The sequence below is a fragment of the Gavialis gangeticus genome, unplaced genomic scaffold (assembly GCF_001723915.1).
Source record: "Gavialis gangeticus isolate Ggan-Ray unplaced genomic scaffold, GavGan_comp1, whole genome shotgun sequence".
Classification (NCBI taxonomy): domain Eukaryota; kingdom Metazoa; phylum Chordata; order Crocodylia; family Gavialidae; genus Gavialis; species Gavialis gangeticus.
This window is the reverse complement of record NW_017729022.1, coordinates 89422084-89428739: the sequence shown is the minus strand read 5'-3', so window position 1 is coordinate 89428739 and position 6656 is coordinate 89422084. Positions and strand designations below refer to the sequence as shown.

General features: G+C 46.8%; 1 long non-coding RNA gene across 1 annotated transcript in view; it reads left to right on the top strand.

The window, feature by feature from the left end:
• The window catches only part of LOC109296272, a 23457-nt gene extending 21920 nt beyond the window's left edge, over positions 1–1537 (top strand). Inside the window, exons 2-3 of the long non-coding RNA XR_002096942.1 lie at positions 1142–1425; positions 1503–1537. This is a non-coding gene — a long non-coding RNA (uncharacterized LOC109296272). The remainder of the gene's footprint in view (positions 1–1141; positions 1426–1502) is intronic.
• Positions 1538–6656: the final 5119 nt, after the last annotated feature.

Sequence of the window (6656 nt, the reverse complement as noted above, 5' to 3'; positions counted from 1 at the left end):
CTCTCTTTATAGGGCCTGACCTGCTGCCCCTTGACCATGTGAGTGGCCCTCCTCTGGACCTTCAATGCTAGTCACATCCCTCTTGAAGTGCGGCACCCAGAACTGGACACAGTACTCCAACTGTGGCCTGACCAGTGCCACGTAGAGGGGAAGGATTGCCTCCCTGGACTTGCTTGTGATGCATCTATAGATGCACGACAAGGTGTGGTCAGCCTTACTGACTGCTTCCTCACATTGGTGGCTCATGTTCATCCTGGAGTCAACAATGACTCCAAGATCCCTTTCTGTCACTCTCTGGATGCGACCATCTAGCCAATAAGTGGACTTTATCAAATACTACAAAGGAAAGCAAAAAACCTCCACCATCCTTGCCAAGCTGGCTGGTAGAATCATAGAAAATTCGGATTGAAAGGGACTTTGTAGATCATCTAGTCCAACCCCCTGGTCAAAGCAGGACCATCCCCAACTAGATCAATCCAGTGAAAGCTTTGTCTAGCTGGGTCTTAAAAACCTCCAAGCTTCATCCTCTCTGGAACCACTCTTCAGACAGTTGAAGGCTGCTATTACATCCCCTCTCAGTCTTCTCTTCTCTAGACTAAATAAGCCCAGTTCCCTCACACTCTTTTCGTAAGTCATGTGCCCCAGCCCCATCACCATTTTTGTTGCCCTCCGCTGGACTCTCTCCAATTTGTCCACATCCTTTTTGTAGTGGGGGGTCCAAAACTAGACACAATACTCCAGATGTGGCCTCACCAGTGAGGTCTCCCCTGAATAGAAGAGAATAATCACTTCCCTTGCCCTGCTGGCAACACACCTACCAATGCAGCCCAGTATGCCGTTAGCCTTCTTGGCAACAAGGGCACACTGCTGGCTTACATTTAGCTTATTGTCCACTGTATCCCCCAGGTCCTTTTCTGCAGAGCTGCTGCCCAGCCAGTCAGCCCCCAGTCTGTACTGGTGCATGGGATTCTTCCATCCTAAGTGCAGGACTTTTCACTTGTCCTTGTTGAATCTCATGAGATTCCTTTTGGCCCAATCCTCCAATTTGTCTAGGTCACTCTGAATCCTAACCCTCCCTCCAGTGTATCTACTATTCCTGCCCTGCTTGGTGTCATCTGGTGCACTCTATGCCATCTTTCAGGTTATTGATGAAGACACTGAACAAAAGCGGCCCTAGGACCGACCCCTGAAGCATTCCACTTGATACCGGATGCCAACTGGACATCGAGCAATTGACTACTATTCTCTGAGCCTAATGATCCAGCCAGTTTTCTTTCTACCTTACAGTCCATTCATCCAGTCCAGACTTCCTTAGCTTGCCTGCAAGAATGTTGTAGGAGACTGTATACTAAAATTGAGGTACACCATATCCACTGGTGTCTCCGCATCCACAGAGCCAGTCACCTTGTCATAGAAGGCAACCAGGTTGGTCAGGCAAAGGGCTACCAGTTAGCTGGGTGGGCCTTAAGGCCTATGTTAATATGGAAGATACAAATAAGCAGGTTGGTCAGGCATGACTTGCCCTTGGTGAATCCATACTGACTGTTCCTAATCACCTCCTTCTCCTTCAAGAGCTTAGAAATAGATTCCCTGAGGAGCTGCACCATGATTTTTCCAGGGACTGAGGTGAGCCTGATGGGTTTGTAGCGCTCTGGGTCCTCTTTTTTCCCTTTCTTAGATATGGACATTATGTTTGCCTTTTTCAAATAATCCAAGTCCTCTCCTGATTGCCATGAGTTTTCAAAACTGATGGCCAGTGGCTCTGCAATCTCATCAGCCAACTCCCTCAGCATCATCAGGTGCATCCCATCCAGCCCCATGGACTTGTACATGTCCAGTTTTTCTAAATAGTTCCTAACCTGTTCTTTTACCACTGTTGGCTGCTCATCTCCTCCCCAAACTGTGTTGCCCAGTGCAGTAGTCTGGGAGCTGACCCTGCCTGTGAAGACTGAGGTGAAAAAGGAATTGAGCATTTCCGTCTTTTCTGTATCCTCTGTCACAAGTTTGCCTCCCCCATTCAATAAGGTACCACACTTTCCCTAATCCTCCTTTTGCTACTGACATACTTGGAGGAACCCTTCTTGTTATCCTTCACATCCCTTGCTAACTGCAACTCCGATTGTGCTTTGGCCTTTCTGACTTCATCTCCAAATTCCCGAGAAATGCTCTTATACTCTTTCCTAGTTATTTGTCCAAGTTTCCACTTCTTATAAGCTTTCTTTTTGTGATTTAGTTTACTGAAGAATTCCCTGCTAAGCCAAGCTGGTCTACTGCCATACTTGCTAGTATTCCTGCACATTGGGATGATTTGCTCCTGCACTCTCAATAAGGCTTATTTAAAGTACAGCCAGCAATCCTGGAGTTCTCTCCCCCTCAGATTGGCTTCCCAGGGTATCCTGCCCATGAGTTCCCTGAGTGAGTTAAAGTTTGATTTTCTGAAAGCATCCTTTTCTAAAAGGATTCCTACTCTGCTGCTCTCCTTCATTCCTTTCCTCAGGATCCTGAACTCAATCATCTTGTGGTCACTGCTGCCCAAGTTGCCATCCACTACTACATTCTCCACCATTTCTTCCCTGTTTGTCAGCAGCAGATCATGAAGAGCATGCTGCTAGTTCGTTGCTCCAGGAAGAACACTTGCACCAGGAAGTTGTCCCTCACACTCTCCAAAAACTTCCTGGATTGCCTGCGTACTACAGTATTGTCCTCCCGGCAGATGCCAGGGTGATTGAATTCCCCCATTAGAACTAGGGCTTCTGATTGGTAAACATCCACAAGCTATCTGAAGAAAGCCTCATCTACCACTTCCTCCTGGTCAGGTGGTCTATAGCAAACACCCATTACAACATCACCTTTGTTGCTGTTCTCCCCTCTAACCTTAACCCAGAGACTTTCAACAGACCTATCTCCAGTTTCATACTGAAACTCTCAGCCATATGTCTCTTTTACATAAAGTGCAACTCCTCCTCCTCCTCTTCTTCCCTGCCTTTCCTTCTTGAACAGTTTGTACCCATCCATGACAGTGCTCCAGTCATGCAACCTATCTCAAGTCTCTCTTACTCCAATCATGTCATAGTTCTGGGACTGTGCAAGGACTTCCAGTTCTTCCTGCTTGTTTCCCAGGCTCTGTGCATTCCTGTACGGGCACCTGAGGTAATTAGTTGATTGCCCTGATTTCTCAGGAAGTATGAGAGAATCTCCCCTGTTGCCCTATCCTGCTTTATCTTCCTCTTGGTCTCCCACTTGCTTCAGGGCTTTGGTTTCCATCCCCTGGTGAACCTAATCTAAAGCAGACTTCCCAAAACAACAGGTCAGATTGGCAGATGGCTCCTTCCATCCCCCTGCAGAAGGGAGTCTCCAACTACCACCACCTGTCACTTTTTCTTGGTGGTGGTTGTCTTGATCCTTCCCACCTTGGTGAGGACCGGCCTGTCCTCCTCCACCAATGTAATGTGCTCCTCCCGCTAGGACTGCATATCTGTTCTCTAGACAAACTGCTACAGGTAGAGATGAAGATTTCTGCTTGCTGCCAGAGGTCACAAGCTTCCAGCTTCCATCATCCTAGGAGTCCATGTCCTCTCTCTTCTCTAGTTCTGCCAGGTCTTTCTCCACAGTCCCAGAGGTCTCCTCCAGTACTGAATTGATGAACTCCTCATGGTGAAAGATGCTTTGGCGCCTTACCACTTCTTCCTGTAGCTCTCTTGCCTGTTCCCTGTGAGACACCACCAGGAGGCACCGGTCACACTGCAGGCACCCCCCGGCCTGGTTGTCACTGGAAGGACCTGCAAGCTGCAGTCCCCACAGTGCCAAACCTCGACCTGGGTGGAAGCCTTTATGGTGAGAGGGACAGAAACCTCACAAGTGGAAGCAGAGGCAATGGCAATGGCTCTGGCATTGCAATGTCCTCCAGCCATTTCCCTGGGTCTCTTAAACTGCCTTTTCTCTCTTACTGCCCTTCTTCCAAGTACACCTTCCATAGCAAACTCATCTAGAAGCTGGCCTATTTAATATTCATGGTCCTGAAAAGGTTCTTTTCCCCCTGCTTCCTCACACCAAGCACAAAGGGGGAAGGGAAAAACTGACCTGCCTGCAAACTGCTTACTTTGTTTTCAGCCCCTCCTCACTGGCTCCCTGGTCATTCAGGAAGTCTCTTTTTATACCCTGCTGGGCCTGGACTGGCTCCACCCCAGGGCTTCTGTTTGCCCAGGCAGCAATCACTCAGCAATCAGCAATCACTCATTCAGTGACACTCCCAGCTTCTCAGAGCACATGCCCTAAAGACACACTGCCCACCAAACAAACACTCAACAAATCAAAGACACAGCAGCTCTGGATAGTTCACCTTCCCTGGGCAGGATCTGGTGCCTGGTTTCTCTTCCTCTTCCTCCTCTTGTTCCCAGCAAACTGCCTGCAAACTGCTAACCCTGTTTGCAGCCCCTGGTCACTGGCTCCCTGGACACTGGCTCCTTCCTGATCCCAGATCTGTTGATCAGTTTCGCTCTATATGGTCAAAGGTTTTCCAACAGGAAATCTGGTAGTTCTTGCAGTACCATTTAGACAACACCCAATGGTTCAGAATAAGGTAGAAAAAAGGCCAAACAATTCATTCAAGGTGGGAAATCTCTCCTTGCAGGTAGAAAGAAAAAGGTCAAACATTTCATTCAAGGGGGGAAATCTCTGGCCCAAGCAAAAGATCAGCAAAGTGCTGAAGAACTAGGATGTATATATTAGAACAGTGAGGACAATACTTAATATCAAGACAAATTACTCTTTAGCTTGAACAGCACAGTAGTACACTTAGGTATTATATTAGATCTAAGGCATTAGGGAGTGATCCCCAGCTTCTTGCTTTACTTTAGTCAATAGAGCCAAGGCAAGTGACCTGAAATGAGGATCATCCCCACAGTCTCTGAAGTCCTAAAATATACCTCAGCTTCTCTTTTGCCCCAACCTAAATAATTTTGAGCTAGGTTGGATGTATTAAAGGGATGGTATCAAGCTGAAATGTTTTAACTAATGTTTTAAATATCTGATTCATGAGAGACAAACTTTTAAATATCACCTATTAAAAAAATAAATGTAATAGCATATTCTTTTTCTGTTACCCTGTTGGTGTTTGTGATAGTCTATGGAATTAGAAGAAAGTTAAGTCTTAATTCTGCTCCACTGATGTCAATGGAAGTTTTGCCACTTGCTTCAATGGGAGCAAAATCAAACCCTACAGCCTCAATCTTGTAAATATTTATACACACAAGTAACTTTATATATGTGAGCAGCCTAAGCGAACTCATAGGAGAGCTCAACACCTGGCAGAACGTTAGCCTATGAGAAGCTGATTGGGCCCACCAGTTTTTCCACCTATGCCTTCTGTTTATAACTCATTGCTTCTATTAATCCTGTTCCGAAGCATAAAGCAAATTCTGCATTCCAGTGTGATATAAATGACATAATTTAATGTGATTAAGGGATGTACAGATGGTACCACATTGCCTCTGCTGTGTGGAGAGGTCAGATAGCAGTTGGCTATTACACAAACTACTCTAATATGGAGCTACAAGCCACCAAATCTTAGTCCCTCTTCATAACAGTCTGTACTGTGTGTAATCAAGCATGCACCAACTTCCTCAACTGTAATTAAACACATTAAGGGATGTTGTTACAAAATATCAGCATTTCCATTTGTTATTAAGATGCTTTACAGAACTTTCTATTTATTAGCTATGTATTAAAGATTTTATAAAAACATTAGAGAAGCATGTTTTAAAACAAGTGTATTTAAAAATATTCCAAAACTTTATTTCAAATGAATAAAAAATGCAAATGGTCAATCTATTCAAAGATCAGATCTTGCCTGGTTTGTACCATGCTGGTAAAGTAAATGGACCTTAAAGTCACCTAAAGTGTGCAACTGAAAATTCCCTTGCCATAAGACAATGCCCAGCTGGAGTGGAGCTGACATAGACTATACTACTGTCCAGTAGGCCTGTGCGAAGTGGCTAGTATTTACTTTGGATTTGGCTGATTCAGGGGACAGTGATTTTATTTGGTGATTCAAATCACTGTCTCGAATTGATTTGACTGAATCTGATTCGGAGATTCAGCCAAGGTTGAATGTCCAAATCAAACAGTCCCCATCGTCTTCCCACTCTCCCAGCTCCATCAGTGGCTGCCCCACCCAGCCCCAGCCTTCCAGCTCTTTAATAAAAAAAGCCCCGCACTCACGAGCTTCTGCCAGGCCGGGGGGATGCAATCCCTGCTGCCCCCCATTGTGTGGGGGGGCTATGTTACAAGCCTCCATCCCCCACCTGCTCTCCCAGCTCCCCCCCCCCATGGGCCCTTCCTGGCTCCAGCTCCCGGCTCTTAAAAAAAAAAAGCCCCACGCTCATGGGCCGGGGGGTTCTTGCTGCCCTCCACTGGACCATGCTGCATGGGGGGGCTGCCACAAGCCCCCAGAAGCCCCAGTGGCCACTGCAGCAGCCAGTGAGTGCAGGGCTTTTTTTTTGTTTTAAAGAGCCGGTGGCTGGGGCTGGGAGAGCGGGCAGGGGATGGCGGATCATGACAGAGACCCCCACGCAGTGCAGGGAAGTGGGGGGGGCAGTGGGGATTGCCTCTCCACCTAGCAGCAGCCAGTAAGTGCGGGGCTTAAAAAAAAAAAAAAA